Consider the following 16,819-nt stretch of genomic DNA (forward strand, 5'->3'; position numbering starts at 1 on the left):
GTTCAACATGCTTCTTTGTTTACGTAAAGTTGACCATTGTTTTTTTCAGTTTTCGCCCTATATTTTGGAAGATTTTTTTCCTATTATCTGAAAGCAAAGGAAAAGGTTTGTGTGTCTTTTCGTTAAGGCTTACTATTTACACAGTAGTCCAGAAAAATAGGATTTTATTTCGAATATGTCTTTTTTTTTTTTTTTTCAAATTATACCTTTTCTATACGAATTTTTTGTGCAATATTATACACGTGCTATTTACGAAACGAAAGTGTCGAAATAATTTAACATGCCAAGAAATCAAACCTCTTTTCTTCTTCCCATCGCCCTACTCTAAGCAGTTTTTCTTTGATAATGTCAGTCATAGATTATAAATATAAAAGTTCCGTAACCAGACAATGCACAGACCAACCCTCGGGATCTAAAGGGGTGGAATTTCGAGAGTGCATTCCTATACATGGATAACCGCTAAGAAAGGTTTTTTTAAATTCCATCCCTAAGGGATGATATGGACAATATTTTACCATGTATAGACTGAAGTGAATTGAAGAAGAGAAGAATTTGAAAAACGAGACATTATATTAGAAAGCCATTACCAGCACTCTTCATCGCATTAGAAAGATACATTAAATCCGCGTGGACGGAATATATATATATATATATATATATAATGTTCAGCTAGGGGGTGTTACAAACGTTGCCAGTACATTCTACATTCAAACTGGAACCAAAATGTCCTAATTAAGTTTTAATTAATCTCAACAGTTTCGGAGTTATGCGCCCCTTTTTGATTTCTTAAGATTTCACGACCTTGCTTCAAATAAGCAATAACTCGAAAACTAAAAGGTTTTGGGCAAATCCGTTCATACAATTGAAAAATTTCCAACAATATGTGAACAATATTTAACTTACAAATGTCGGTAAAATAATTTCAAAGTAGCTAGAACTTTGAAAAAGATATATATTTTTTAAATTGAAAAAATTACTGTGATAATTCTAACTACTATTTACAAATCTGGAGACGAGCAAATTTCTGAAAACGTCCACCATTTAATATTCTTTTTAGTGGTATAATTGCTTTTTCAATTACTTTTTTTAAAGAGGAAGAAAGTGATGAAGGAAAGGAAAAAACCGTGGTTTACGGGAAGGAAGAAAGTTTAAAAAAACTTAAGGAAATTTTTGATGACAATTTTAAACGTTTTTTTTAATTTGCGTTCGAAACCGAAATAGTGCAAGTGTTTACTTATTTACCTACACGACTGAAACGTCGATTAGAGATTAGAGAAAAGGGATCGTTTGTGCATGTTGTGGTTGAGAGCATTTCGAATCACAATAAAAAACGTTTAATAAATCCATTCAAAGTTTCTTCATCTTTGAAAAAAGTAATTAAAAAAGCAATTGCACTACTAAAAAGAATATTAAATTTGCTGGTCTAGGTTTGGAAATATTAATTTAGAATCACCATAGTAAGTTTCAACTTTGAAAAAAATAAATATATTTTTCAAAGTTCTGGCTAGTAAAACGCTTATTTCACCAAAGTTTACAGGTTTATTATTGATCACACCTTACTGGAAATTTAACATAGATTTCAATGGTATCACCGGATTTGCCCAAAACCTTTTAGTTTTCGAGTTTAATTGAAGAAAGGTCGTTAAATCTTAAAAAATCGTAAAAAGAAGAAAACTCCGAAACTGTTGAGATTCGGACCATAGATACGAAAAGAAAATTTTCCCTGATCGAAGCATGATTCCCTTCAATGATAGCATGGTATTGAAATATTTGATTTTTGTTCAGTCGCGCTGTTCATTTCGAGGGCCCCTTCCCGAAGAAAAAAAAGCGCGCCCTCTGTTTGAAATCGGTTAGTCGAAAGCCGACCGCTCACCTGTTGTTTAAGTTGGTAAAACCGCATGGCCGGCTTTCGCCCTTGTAATTTTCTGACTTTTCCTCACCATTTTCTTTCTTGTCTCTTCCTCTTCATCCGCTTCACTCTCTGCTATGCCGACAACTACGCGAGGGCCAGCCCCGGAACCCGAAACAGAAGAATCTCTGTTTGTCTGGAATCTCCAACCTTATATCCGTTGATTCTTTAACTTCTTTAACCCCCTTTTCACCGCTTATAATTCTCCCCTTTCTTTTTAATTTAATTTTTGCACAGTCCAGTAGAATGTGTATTTTAATTTTTCACGCCCTTTCCCATTTGGTGTAAGTATTTTTTTAAATATCTATCCGTCAAACTATAGACGGATTTCTTTCATTGCGAAAAATTGTAAATGTCTCACGATGATACTTTCAGCTCAATCTTCGGCATGATACTGAAATATTTGTCAGTTATTTCTCACATCCAAAACAAAAGTGACACAACTCAAAAAAAAAAAAAAAAAAAAAATACAGGATCGGCAGATGGAAGTTTACTTTTTTTACTTATGTATTAAGTACACGCAATTACGGTTGTTGGCAATAAAAATTGTCATGATTGGTCACTATTGTCTTTCGTTTGTCCAAGAGTTAAGCGAAAACACAAAACTTTAAAAATCCAGCTGAACTACCCCTAAAAACTAACACTTTTTGAGCTGTGACAATTTTCTTCCATATATTGGCACTCAGTAATTTAAGTTAGTTTTTTAGCTCTAACAATAATGGTGGACAATAAATGACTGTAATTTCTTTGTGATAGTAACACACAACATACAAACCTAACAAACAAGCATAAATATCCATGTAGTTAGTTTTACTAAGATTATTTTTGACCCAAATTAATGTTCTTTCCTCCTGGAGTCAGGGCTAATTAGTTATTTAAAATACATAAATTATAAAATATATAAATTAATTATTGAAATAAAGTTGTTATTGATTATTAAACATAGTGTAATTAAACCATTCAAAAAATCATTGAATCTATAAAAAAATCTTACACGTTAAAAAGACGAAGAAAAAGACGTAAGATATTGTTAACAAAATGAAGAAATTATTATAATTAAGAATATAATTAAAATAACAGAAAGGAAACTAAAATAATTCTCGATCACCCTGCCCTGGATCAAGGTAGGGTCTTGAAGAAAAATGCAAATTAAGTTGCTACTGCCAAGCTTTTGACCTGTTTTAAGGCATATATTAACTTCACATTACGAAAAAATATTTGTACAATTGATTTAACAATTGTTTTTCATAATGTGAAATTAATATAGGCCCTGCTTTTGACTTTAAACAAAGGTCGAAAGCTTGGCAGTAACAACTGAATTTGCTTTTTTCTTCAAGACGATACTTCGATCCAGATTGTTCATGAGTGAAAAGGTAATCGATACATCTATTATTGAAAACTAAAATCATTCTAAAATTTGTACTACTTTGCTCTTACAATGAAGAGAAAAACGCAGCATAAGAATTAGGAATACTATTAGATTCAATTAAGGACATGCAATCTCCTTTTTTCGTATAAAATATAGTTGTGGTATTTCAGTATTTACAATATTTTGATTTTCTGTAACATTTTTGACCTGCAACTTTTACATTGAGCATTCATGCTTCCTAGATTTGTTAGTTATATCCAAATAGCCAGAACTATCAGCATTATAGGTCAAATTTTTCTTCTCATTACCCGTTATTAAAGTGCAACAAGAAGATCCAACGTACATAACATTTTGCCCTAAAGCCAAAGAGGTGAAATGTGAAAACTGACAAACCTGACAAACTTCATTACCATTATTGATGGCAGTTTTCTTCTTGTTGGTCGTCAACAAATTTATATATAATAGTATACACGACATGCAAACAATTCCACCCAATTGATTTTGTTTTATTTTCTCGATAAAAGAAAATTCTGCCCTTAATTTGTCTCGTTGTTTTTATTAATAAATATTTGTTTATGTTATGTTTTAAATTGTGAATATCAATTAGAGGTAAACACGGAATTTAAAATGTTTATTCAGTCTCACTTGAATTCTGAAGCTATAAACTGTTAATATTCTTCTTTGTTTTCTTAATTTCAATTTTAAATTTAAAATTGCCACTTAGTGCTGAGGATATTGTGCGTGGTGTTAGACGTTTTCGAGAAACTGGGTCCTACCATAGAAGGCCCGGTTCTGGACGCCCTAGGGTAACAGAACCACAGGATGACCTTTTTTTGACTTTGAGAATTTTGGGAAACCGGCATCTTACTGTTGTTCATGCGATTCATCTTCTCCAGGAAGTTCGAGGTGTCCAAATTTCTGAACGCACTGCTCTAAGAAGATTAAATCATTGTGGATTCATGGCTTTTCGCCTCAAAGAGGATGACAAGAACACACAGAGTTGTACGGCTACCATTTGCTCGAGAACGCAGGTTTGGTCTTTGGACGATTGGTGTGCTGTACTTTTTACAGATGAGTATAGATTTGCTCTATGATCTCCAGATAGGCATGAAAGAGTGTGGAGAAGGCGAAATAAAAGGTACGAAGCCTGTAATTTTTCCTAGAGCCAAGCTTTTCAACGTAGCTTAGTGATGGTGTGGGCGGGAAGTTCAATATAGAGCCGGACGGAGTTGGTTGTTGTTCGTGGAGGATCTTTGACGGTCACTCGCTATGTCGTTGAAATTTTGGAACAAGATGCATTGCCTATCCTCGATGAAATCAGCGACAGACCTAATGCGCCATAATCCCCGTCCAAATGTCGCTCGCATAGTACAAACGTACCTTCAACAGCATAACATCAGGGTCTTAGCCTGTCTGCCACGTTCTCCAGACTTGTACCTCATCGAACATTTATGGGATAACCTCAAAAGACGAATAAGAGCACGTCCATCACTTCCTGATACATCCACGATCTTGAAAGGACTCTTCGTGAAGAATGGGCCAACCTCCAGCAAAGAGACATTTCCAGATTGGTAGAAAGTATGCCGAGGCGTCAACGAGGTGCAACTAAGGGAAAAGGAGGAAATACGCGATATCGACATATTAATTAAAAATCTAAAACAAATTTTATTTGTCCGTCTGTTTTATCCTGAGCAATTTACATTTTTTTAAGGCAAAGACTCAATTATTAATCGTTAAAAAACGTGAAACTTTGATTAATTTATAAAAATTATATTTCAAGTATATTATTATCAAGTTATATTTTTTGCCTGTCTGTGTATATATACGCTCCAAGTTGCGTTTGTTGATCCCTTGACACGCAGAAATAGTTTATTAAAACATTGGTCGGTTATTATAACAACTGTGCACTTCTACCGATAAATACTCACACCGAGTATTTAACGTAATAAAGCTCGACACAGAACTAAGATATGCCCCTTTTCGTGAATGGAGACAGTGCATTTGCCAATTCAAAAGTGACACGGTATTGCCTAGCAGCTAAGAGTCCACCTACATTTGTGTTATTTTTCCTGTAGCATCGTACTCCCGAATACTTATTAAAAAAAAACCAAAAAAAAAACCACTAAATAATCCGGTTTTTAGTATTTTTCGACTTGTGTCACTTTCCTTGTGGGTATGCGATGTATATTCGGTCATGATATTCAGATCGACGGTCCCTTTCCGAAGAAGAAGGCGCGCCCCCTCTGTTTGAAATCTGTTAATCCAAGTCGACCGCTCAGTAGTTTTTTAAGTTGGTAAAACTGCACGGCGCCCCCCGGCTAGTCGAACCGCTTTCGCCTTGCGCTGCGCGTGTAATTTTCTGACTTTTCCTTCGATATTTCTTACCATTTTCTTTCTTCTGTCTTTCTCTTCACCCGCTTCACCCTCTGTTAACTCGATAACAGTGCACGCTCTGGAACCCGAAACAGAAGAAATCTGTCTGGATTCGCCGAACGGTGAGTCTCCTTATTTCCGTTAATTCTTAACCTCTTTTTTCACCGCTTATAATTCTTCTCTTTCTTTTTAATTTAATATTTACAAAGTCGTGCTTTCGAAAGTTATTCTTTCAACTTCAGGGCCAGATTTCCTAACAAATATCAAATATTAAAAATTTACAATTAGTAACACATAATAATTGTGTGAATAGAGAGAAAACACTCAGAACGGATGAATGAAATAGTCATTGCAATTAGTATTTAAACATTTTTATAAAAAGACAAGAAAAATACCCTGGAGACTAGTTTTACTATTACAAACGAACAATTCAAAAAGTATAACCTGAATTGCAGTAACGTAATGGTACAAATGACAGACGCTAGATGGGAGCACTATAATTGTTGCTACTACATTCCACGAATTGTTAAACAAATTTTTTTAAACAAATTTTTTAAAATGATCCAAAACCCTTCGGTAAACAGAGATTGATTCAAGTTTGTCCGTCTGCGGATTTCACGTCCGAGGCATTAGATGGATATGGAATTTCTCTTTTATAATTCGTTTCCTTATGTTATGCTCCGTGTACAAAATCTCTAGCCTATAGGTTAGGTTTCGTGAAGTCCAATATACTGTTCCAACCATTTTGACAATTTTTGCCTAAATAAAAAATATTCCAACTGGTCGAAGGAAGCTTGGAAAGTATTTTCCTTATTTTATGTGCATAAATGAAAGTAAATTTCATAAAAGAGTCATACATTAAACTTTAATTAATACAGGATTTAAACAGTATTTTCAGTTTTTGGGACATGTCTGGAACATTTGTAATAGAGTGGTAAAAGACTTTGTTTTTGCGCAATTCCTCAGAAGAATTAGTTGTTTTACTGTAATTTCCAAATTTGAATTGATTAATCAATTTCTTTATGAGGGGTAGTGATTTTGTCTAACAAGGGTACGACCAGGTTGGTGTGATGGATTTGGACAAAACATTTTCTGGTTATTCTGCACTCCAAAATATCGGCCACGTCTTGTGAATCGGCCAGGATTTCGCCAATTTTTTGTTTTGTATGAAAGTTGAAATTTTCCGTTTATTAATATTTTTATTTCGCCGGTCTACTTGCTCAAGTCAACTATGTGAATATATCATTTTACAACATTTTTCAAAATGTAAATTGCAATAAAAATACAACACGACACGCAATAATGGCACAATTACGCAGAAAACAAACACTTTGAGCCCTGAAGATGATCTCAATAAAGATAGAAACGTTGGCACGATAAAGAAAATGTTTTTCTGCAACCTACACACTAGACCGCATCTCACGATTTCCGAATAATCAATAAAAATACACTAAAAGCTATGAAAGTTTATCAATAACCAAAATATTTCTGAAAACCAAATAGTTTTCAAGAAAACTGGATCATGTTTTTCCTGTAACTAATATGAAATTCCATTTTAGCACCTCTATAGACTCTTAAATATAAATTTTTGTTTGTTTTTAAATTTATAGATTTCTTGATTCCTAAAATTTTTCCTATTTAAAAAAAGTCTTTATCGAAATATCTGGTTAACTGATGATATGATTAAATTATAATTCAAAAACGGCTAAAAGGATTTTAACGTGAAACATATCATGTGGAAGAAGAGGAATGTAGCTTTTGAACTTATGCAGCATAAAAATATATAACAGATTTCTATAAGAAAATACAAAACAGGAAAATTATTTATCCGAAATTATACTAGGTTTTTTTTTAAATGGAAATAATAGTCCGATTTTAGTGTGATACATTTCTTCTACAATTTCTTTAAAACGAATTATCAACCAGGAAATCGGTTTCCTAGGTTTTGAGAAAAATGATGTTTGTTAGAGCTTGCACTAGGAATGTCAGTTAAGTAGTCGAAATAAACTGTCAAAAAATTAATTTACACCGATTTCCGGGAAAGTCGGTATCGGTAAGAGTATTATATCGCTAAAATCACGACAATGAGGTCAAATCCAAATTTTGACCATTTTCTGACCTGCTTTGCTCATAGAATGTTGGTTAAAAAACAGTATTTATCTTTTAATGAAATTATTACACCAAAAATAATATTTTTTAATCTATAAATGACGATTTATGCTCATTTAATTAAATTCCCTTTATACTTATAATTAATATTAATTTTTTAAATTTATTTAATATGAAATCGACATTGTTTAATTTAATATTTTTAATTATAACAATAACATTTAACGTTTTGTCTATTTGCTTTTTTCCCCTTATTAATTAATTATTTTAACTTTACTATAATGGACGTTGGTCAGGAAAAGATCAGCAAAATGTTCCGCCACATTCTCAACAAAATTCAAATTCATTGATTTTCAAACAGGACGGACCAAATATAATTCTGGGCGAATGGATTCATTTATTTATGTTGTATAAATGATGTACTAAATCTCAATCGCATATGCTGAAGTATTTGACAGTTATGTGTAACAAATGTATTTAGGTTTATTCATATTTTGCATACCAAAAATAGGTTTAGTTGTAAAAGTATTTAAAAAGAAAATGTCTATTACCTAATTCTAAAAAACAATTATTGAATAAAAAATAAATAAAAATAAAAATGTAAAAAAAACGTTTTTCCCCTTTAATGCCGAGTATTTTCACCTTTGGCACGAATTACGTTCATTAAACGCCTTTGCATTCCTGGGTAAAGATTTCTAATAATCCTGAGGAATTCTTTCCCATTCATCAAGAACAACCGTTTCCAACTCTTCTAGGGTGTTAGGACTGGGTTTCGCCGTCGTACTCATCGTTTAGGTTGGTCCCAATTGCGTTAAATTGGGTTCTAATCTGGACTTCGAGCTAGCAACACCGAGCACTCAATTCTAACCTCTTTCAGGTAGTCATCCACGATACATGCTCTATGGAGCCTGGCATTATCCCGCATTAGCAAGAATCTCTCGACGATGTAATTGTATTATCTTCTTTCTCGTCAGTAGACATAGGTCGACCATGTCCTGGTCTTCTAGTCTGAAGCCCTATTTATTTCTCGAAGAACGAAGAACCCTTCCGATGGTTCGCCGATTTATACTCAGCCTATGACCCGGTTTTACTCACTCGCTGGAGCCATTGAAAAATGTGTAAGAATAAGAATAATACCAAATGAAATCAACGAAGGAAAAAGATTAACTTAATGAAACCTTTAGACATAGCTGAATGGGTATATCGCTACTTGGTGCAAATGGAATTTATCAGTACAGGTGTAAACAAAGAATTATTTACTGTTTATTTTGACTACGATAACTCCAAATTACTTGTAATTAATGCAGAAAGATAATGTATTTAAATTGAAACTAAATAAATTGAATGTTGCGTTAAATTTATGTTAAGTTTGACAGATCGGTATTTTGCTGTAATAATAATCACATTATGCTAACTTCTAAATTTTGTTTTATGTATTATCAATAAATGAAGTAGAAGTGGTTGAGACGTTGAACCATTAAAACAATCGAATTTTTTTAAATTATAGGTCTTTGTTTGTATACATGTTCATAAAAACAATCCTTTTAGCTGAATTCGTTCAAAGTCTTCTTTTTCACTTTTATTGGAATCGGAAATGAAAGTATTTCTGCTATTTTTGTGTATGAAATTCGCTATAATCTGTTTTCAACTAATAAACAATAATTCAGTTTGTTTAAAAAATTGTAAATGTTTGACAAAATTAAATAATTAATAATTAAATCACTTACCAATATGACGTGGGCTGTTGGCTAAAAACAAAATTTCAAACAACGTCAATATAAAATTAACTGAAAAAGCGTATAATTTCCTTTGCTTGTTAGCCCCTTCTTTGTGAATATATGCCCATCGGCGAAAATGATCCGGGCCAATCGTTAACCACACAGAGGGCTTATTTGAATTATTTCCCTGTACAGTATCACCTCATCAAAAAATTAAAAAAGCGTGACCTTTCTGACAACTAATTGTTATTTGAAAATAAAAAATAAAATTTGAATAATGAAAATTAGTGCAATTCTGGTGATTGCGTGCACAACGATCTGATTTGAGCGATTGCATGCGGCTGTCGACAACACCTTTAACATATTATTTTTTTAACTTTTAAACGTATTTACCATACATCTTTAAAATTATTTGTTATCTTGACGTGACTTGCAATAATAATACTTCGAATAGTTTATTACATATTTTAAATTAATCAAAATTAATGAAGTACAAAATAAACATCGTTATTAAATAATATCTTATCTTAGTCCTTAGCTTAACCATAACTAACTTGCCTGCACTTCCGTCTCGTAACTATTAATAATGTTATCGCTGATTTTTTGCGGTTTCGCACACCACGGAAGGGCGGTACGTTTCGCTTAGTAGCTCATGGATGAGGGGTTGCGGTCTGGTATGAAAGCCTTTGAAATGCATTCCCCATTTGCACAATAGTTTGGAAAATGGGGGAGAGATAAAATCTTTCAGTGTTTGCTTAAAAACCTCAAGTCACCTTGAAACAGTATTTGAATGCTAAGGATTGAAATGGCAGAAAATATGTTGACTCAACAAGATTTATTTCATTCAAAATCTTTTCGCTGGTTGCCAATACGGATTCCATCGATATTCATATCCCATTTTCCTTCTCTTGGACTGCTGAATGGGCATCGTTGTTGGAACTTGTAGCTGTTGCGGCGAGTTGGTTAAAGCCTTTGTAAACTACAATACCGGGATTTAACGACGTGGCCGTGATGTAACGCTCTTGTTACTTTGTGTGCACAGCCCATCTCGGCTCCTTAATGGATAAGAGGGCCCTAACTCAGAGACTAAGGAGAAATTTTCCTTTCTGGAGGTGGGTAGATTTTTTTTTCCTAGGCTACTTTCTTTTGACATTATCTAATTATACTCAATATACTATATTTCTGTGTAACGAACTTTTATTTTCTAAATAAATAATTTCTACATCAAACCATGCTAGTAAAATTAATTTCATCAGGTGTAGTGACTTGAAAAAATCTAGTGAAGATGTCTAGTATCTCCTTACTCATCCATCCACTTTAATTTTTATTCTTCGAACGCTAAAGGAAATATTTTATGGACTGTTTGTATTGCAGAAGAACAAATAACTACTGGATGTTATGAGCTTTCTGCTCATTCATCCAACATAGATCAATAATTTGAAAAGGTACTTCGACGTGAACACATTTCCTTAGTACTTGAACCTTAACTAAATGCATAACTTTATGAACTATTGTAACTTATTGCATTATTTCTCTCTGAATAGTTTATGTTAATAATTATAATGCAAATTTCATAATATGGCACGTTTACTAAGCTTAACACTTTTCTCTATAGCTGTTGCACTATTGCCTTTTTACAAATAATTATTTAGTTATAATGTATCTCTAAACTCCTTACAGTAATAATTTTGACGAAATTTCTATAATTTAACACTTTAACTAATTTTAAGTTCTATTCTTTACAATCTTGCCAAACTGTCTTTTCTTTCAGTAGTTTTAATTAGAAGACTGACTCATAACAAAATTTATATACTCTTGGTTATTAATAGTTAGTAAAATATAAAATCATTCTGAATTTCTTGTCATAATAATTTATTTTTTAATGTTATAAACTGGCACGGTAAGTTGGTCTTCTGTGCTTACTATGCTAGTAAAATTGCCCTTTAATCAGCAGTTTTCATTAGAAAACTGATCTTTAATAAATTTTGTTCTACTATGTATTTGTTATTAGCCAATGTTACAATTATTTATCTATAATTTCTCTCTGATCTGACCCTTTCAAGGGGAAACTGTGAACTAATGGAACTGCAGACTTCAATGAAACTTTTTTAGTGACTAGGTCGAAAAATAGTTGTTAATGGGCCCCTTGGAACTGGGAAAAATATTTTAAGTAATTTATATAAAAAAATAAAAAGTTGTCTGCCTTTGTAGCGAGTATATTTCAAGGTTTTTATATAGGTTTAGTTTCTAGCTTCCTTAAATTTTTACATTTGAATTTTATAGTAATGAAAAAACACTTATTGAGCTGGCTCTTTCCCCGATGTCAAGTGTTCCATATAAAAATTCATAGCTCCTCAGGATTTTATCTAATGTTCATAGTATTAGAACCGTAGGAAACTCTACTTTCTATTACTTTCAGCCTATGTCAATTTTCAGTGAGTTACACTAATGAATCTGTAATGATCCAAACCTTCTTAGTTCTCGGCTACGGACGTTCATTCACCGAATAACATTTTTTGGTGATAATAGGTCGACAAATATTCGAAATGTCCGAGCGTTTTGAACAATTAAACCCGTTAAAACCCTTATAAAACAATGATTTTTATATCAACGAAAAGAATAAAATTTAAGTGAGGATTAGAGAGCAACATTTTTCCTCTGATGTCGGTGTTGCCCTTAAGCATTCATAGTCCCTCTGGATTTTATATATTATGTAAGGTGTTAAAACCGCAGGAAAGCTGCATTTTTGTTCTTTGAGCTATATGAACACCTCAATTTTTGTGATTGTAAATAAGAAAAATAAGGATGAAATGAACAAAACTTTCTTAGCTTTATTTTATTTTATGTACCTACAAAATTATATATGTATAGTTTATAAGGTTCTAAACCTGTATAAAGTTTTCTGTAGGTCAGAAGTGTTATCACCATTTTTTCGAAAAACAATCAGAGGCATTTGGAAAATTTTAAGGAAAAAATAAATGTTTTATTTTTCCAAAAATTTCTACGGGGTTTTTAAGGAATACAAAAACGCATCTTAACATATTTTTCCCTATAAATTGTCTATATTCAATACTACGATAAAAAAATATTTTGTGTGTTCGTATTAAGAAAAATATTCAAATTTGCCTTGATTTTTAAAATCAAATAGTTGTTGACTTGGATTTCGGAAATCTTTCTCCATAATTATTCAGATATCGTGAGATGCGGTCTGGTGATCACACGATATCTGAATAATTATCGATTAACGGTCACTAATCTCCACACATTTCTCCATAATGTTTAAATTCGTTAAAATCTTGGTAGAATGGTAGGATTATTAAAAAAAATATATTTAAAAATACCCAATGTATAATATTTTGTTCAAATTCGTTCTTCTCTTGTGTTTTATCATTTGATTATATTGCACATTATCAGCACCTTTATTACATTAGTGAGATTATTGTAGTTCGTTGGCCTTTGCTTATTCGTGAAATTCAACCTGCTGGAAAAGAAGAATCCGTGTTGAGAAAAAATGTGCAAACCTGTCAAGCTCTATTATCTAAAAATAGAACTATTATTATTTCAATAACAACCTGTTGATATTACTAGCATTGTAAAAACTTAGTTTTATACAAATTTTATTTATGTTGATTATCCACTGTAAATTTCTAAACTGTTAATTAGATTAGTTTAAAAAACTTTACTTCATGAAAATCCATAATTGATTAAATAGCCAGAAAGTACTGGTTGAAATTTAAATGGGTTAAATATGACCTCCATTAGGAAAAAAAGTTATAATCATTATGAGCCAGGAGATCAAATCGTTACGCTTCGAGGCGTCTGCCCTATCCTAATCAAAAGCCTATAAAGTTGACAGACCAGAAACCATATATCTTTTATTCATCTTACACATAGAACAGCACGATAATGTTTTTTTCAATCTTGTCTTGTTCTTTATGGCCTTAAAAATTTCTTGTTGATTAAACAGTAAATAATTAACGTCATTCTTATCATTCGTCGATGACAATCAAGTTTTAACAACACCAGGTTAAAAGGCGTTGAACCATTTTGTTCTAATTCGGGTTTAATGTAAATTAACAGTTGTACTTGTATCTATATCTCCGATCGTACTGTTTATACTATTTTTTCTGACAGTTTTCAATACGCTGACTCTTTATTTGATCAATGTGACAATAACGACGTACCGCCGCTGTGAAAAAGCCCTTCAAATCCATCGATCCGTCGGATAATAACATGTCAATCCTTTAAATCGTTGAGCGCGTTGCTGCCGTAAAAATGAGGAAAACGCCGGTGACAAGTAAATGAGCCACGCGTGACAAGTAATGCAATTTCAAATTGGACATCAAATTCAACATGGTTCAAATTGCAAGAAATATTTTATACAGATATTTCATAAGAAAGGCAAATGAATACAATTACTGATGATGCACTAAACGTTTTCCTTTTTCTTTTCTCTTTCACTTGTTAGTCGTTCAATGCAGTAGTCAATACATAGGCTCTATGTAGCTCGATTATGTATATATGGTACATATCTATCTACATATATATTAATCCGTTTATATTTTTTCTATAACTAGAATATCATTCCAATAAAAAATTTTCATCATCGCTAATATCATTTGATCCGCACGACTGGGTAGGAGTGGCTTTTTGATATGCCATAAATGTCGACACTAAACTTTTAATGTTTGTTTTTTATTGTAGTGCTCAAGATTATTAATTAGCTTTCTTTTAATTTTTATTTTTTCCTTTTCATTCACTCAGATGCTATATATTGATTTNGATAAAGAAAATGTTTTTCTGAAACCTACATCACAACAGACCGCATCTCACGATTTCTGAATAATTATCGATTAACGGTCACTAATCACCACACATATATAAATAATATCGTTTTCTCGTTTGATTTCGTTTGTTTTATAATATACCTACAATTATAAGCTTTAAGTGTGTTGTTTAGTTAGCTTCCATAATTTGTTGAAGTAGTGAGAAGCGGTAAGGAATGAAGTATTTTAGAAAAACACTTTGTTCAGTTTTTTTGCCGACATTTCGACCTTTATTCTGGTCCCCTTCAAGGTCTGGGTGAAATACAAAACATATGCTGATTGGCAGAAATGATTAATTATACAATATAGATGTAAATAATATGAATTTAGAATCAAGTATTTTATACGCACATAAAGAGTGGTGCTATTCTTACGGTGTCATTTTTGTTTCGTGTAAAGTTGTTGTGAATTTGTATTCTGCTGTAAGAACTGTGTCGTGTAATGTAATTTATTAGCGTGAATGGGGGGGAGGTTTATCTCCAATTACTCAGACTAATTGACTACTCTGAGGTTGTGTTGTATAGATCTAGAAATAAATAATGCTGAAGTTATATATCTACCTACCAATCTGTCAATGTATACCAAACAACCTGTTTAGGCTGATTGTGTATGGAAATTCAAAACAAAAACAAACGATTATTTTTTTCTTATTTAGAAATTCTATACAGATAAAGGTTTGTTATCATTATAAATTGTGCCAATCTACAAATCTATATTTCTATATTTTCGTAACACAGTTAATCACAAACAAGGTCAGCATAATTTAGTAGTGAGTTGCTATGATACCTTCTCAAGTTTGTATTTTTCTTTTTTTCTATAATATGTGATAGCATAGCAGGCTAGTTTATTAACTAGGTATGTCGACGTCTCTTCTTATCTTCCAGCTGAACCCTTTAAGCTATTTAGTCCTTAGGCTGTCTAATTTTATAGTAAAACAATTTTAATACATTTTGCAGGTCAGACATTCAGCATTCGTTGCACAAAAAATAATTGGCAAACTGCTTTAACGTTTCTGATTGTTATAATTGTTTTATGTAATGCTGTAATAAATCGCCTAAATTTCCAAGCTAGATAAAATGTAAAGTCCTCATTGTATCCTCATAATGCTGCATTATACTAGCATCATTTACCTGCCTGCCTATATATCATTTCTTTTTACCTATCCTATATTTATATGATTTAATACATTGGTTTGAATAAAAAATTAGTCAATCACTAGGTCGAGATAGAGTTACGGAAAGTTGAGTTATCATGGACTTGACAATGGCGTAAGATAGTAGTGGGCCGTGACAAGGGTTAGGGTATTAAATGACTGATCTTATCGGACGTCAACCGGTCGTTTGCGACCCCTCCTATTCCGCCAATCAAATACAATGTTTTAAACATTGTAATCGCGTTAATTGGGAAGGAGGAAATCTTTAATCTAATAATCGTTTAAGCTTGTTTCACGTTCTTTTTAATGTTTCACATTTTACAGTTTGAACGTTTTCTTTTATTATCTCAAATTCAATACTAACCGAGAAATGATGAGAAAAGAGTTCTCCAGAAGGCCAATTAGAAACATGACTCAGCGCTGTCAGGATTTACTTCTGGTGTGCCTTGATAGAGGACTTGTACTAACTGAAAGAAACTTCTAGCCTGATAATAAATTATAAATAATGATTTCTCAATTAAAGCTAAAAAATGAAAATAATATTTTAATAAAAAGTCATTTTTAAATAATTATATAAAAACTTTTATTGGATTTAGATTGGGATTGGATTTGGATTTATATAGGTTCAAATCTGCAAATGTGTATATATACCCGTGTGCAGAGTTGAGTCAAATCTCTTCTCGCAGTCGACCAGCAATTCCATTTTTTCAATTTACAATAAAAGGCAGGCCTTAAGAAACACTCCTCCCGGGTGTTGGCAGTCTGGAGGCATACCTCGGTCTTATCCATACAGCCACCCGGGTTGGACTCCGATGAGAACAGCTGGGTCTATTCAGACCCAACGCATGCAGTTCCAAACCCATCCATACTTACGTTCATTCTCAAATGCATTCTCTGATATGTGCCAATCATTCAATACGGTGGTGGAGTATTCGATATTCCTCTATCACCCACTTCACATACTATATACCTAACATAATTGAGTCTTTATAAAAACGATAGTTCCTACGAGAAGCTGGTTTTTAATGCCACATTTATATTAATAAATACTGTAAGAAAATAATTATAAATTAGTGATTAATTTATTTTAATGCTCTCAATTATCGAGTTTGTGGTCAAGATAAACAGTAAGGTTTTGTTTTATTGCCAGGCTATTAATTAATTAATTTGCTTTTAATAATTAATTAATAAAAATAAATCTTAATAATAGATTAGTAAATTAATGATAAATTCAAACAAACGATTTTTAATTCTTTTAAAATTTATTGGTTCAATATAAAATTGGACTGAGTACTAATTACTTTCATTACAAACGCACTTCATTCACAGAATTGGGAGTTTTTTGATGCGTCACTGGAAAAA

The 16,819-nt window shown here is 32.3% G+C and overlaps 1 protein-coding gene across 15 annotated transcripts in view; it reads left to right on the forward strand.

Annotated features, from left to right (window-relative positions):
- The window catches only part of LOC106674425 (collagen alpha chain CG42342), a 384,421-nt gene that overhangs the window by 1,309 nt on the left and 366,293 nt on the right, over positions 1 to 16,819 (forward strand). The window lies entirely within an intron of this gene.

This window comes from Cimex lectularius, unplaced genomic scaffold, assembly GCF_000648675.2.
Source record: "Cimex lectularius strain Harlan isolate CLEC.00 unplaced genomic scaffold, Clec_2.1 scaffold65, whole genome shotgun sequence".
Lineage (NCBI taxonomy): Eukaryota > Metazoa > Arthropoda > Insecta > Hemiptera > Cimicidae > Cimex > Cimex lectularius.